This window comes from Penaeus monodon, chromosome 24 (assembly GCF_015228065.2).
Source record: "Penaeus monodon isolate SGIC_2016 chromosome 24, NSTDA_Pmon_1, whole genome shotgun sequence".
Classification (NCBI taxonomy): domain Eukaryota; kingdom Metazoa; phylum Arthropoda; class Malacostraca; order Decapoda; family Penaeidae; genus Penaeus; species Penaeus monodon.
The window spans coordinates 27,062,167-27,062,608 of NC_051409.1; the positions used below are offsets into that span (position 1 = coordinate 27,062,167).

At 44.6% G+C, this 442-nt stretch overlaps 1 protein-coding gene across 1 annotated transcript in view; it reads left to right on the forward strand.

The window, feature by feature from the left end:
* LOC119588701 (nuclear receptor coactivator 5-like) overlaps positions 1 to 442 on the forward strand; it is a gene marked incomplete in the record, with an annotated part of 28,627 nt that overhangs the window by 20,133 nt on the left and 8,052 nt on the right.

Genomic DNA, 442 nt, shown 5'->3' on the forward strand with positions numbered 1-442 from the left:
ATCTACATCATTGTGTTTTACCATGCGACTGCGTTCTTTCAAAGATGGTTCCATTTCCCTTCCTCCATGTGCGGTGGCTTGAACCTTCTGATGACAGACAATGCACAGTTTCATCCTCTTACAATGCAGACATTTACTCTTTTCCTTTTTCCGTGTTTCATTATTTTTATTTACCTACCGGGTGTCAAAAGAGGCCCGATCTGCCGTTGACAATTGGTGTTTACCAACCCTTTTAGCATCTCTTTGGAGCCGCGTTTGCCTATTTTAAGTGTGCAAGACCTCTTCCCTCCGTGTCGCGAAACTCAGGGTTTTTTTTAGACCTCAAGCCCTGCTCTCTGAACCCATCCTTGAGAGCTGCTGATTGCGAAACGAGCAACCTCCCAACCCCCAATGAAATAGCAATGCCTCTGATGTGCGTTTGATTATTTAACAAAGAGAAGTG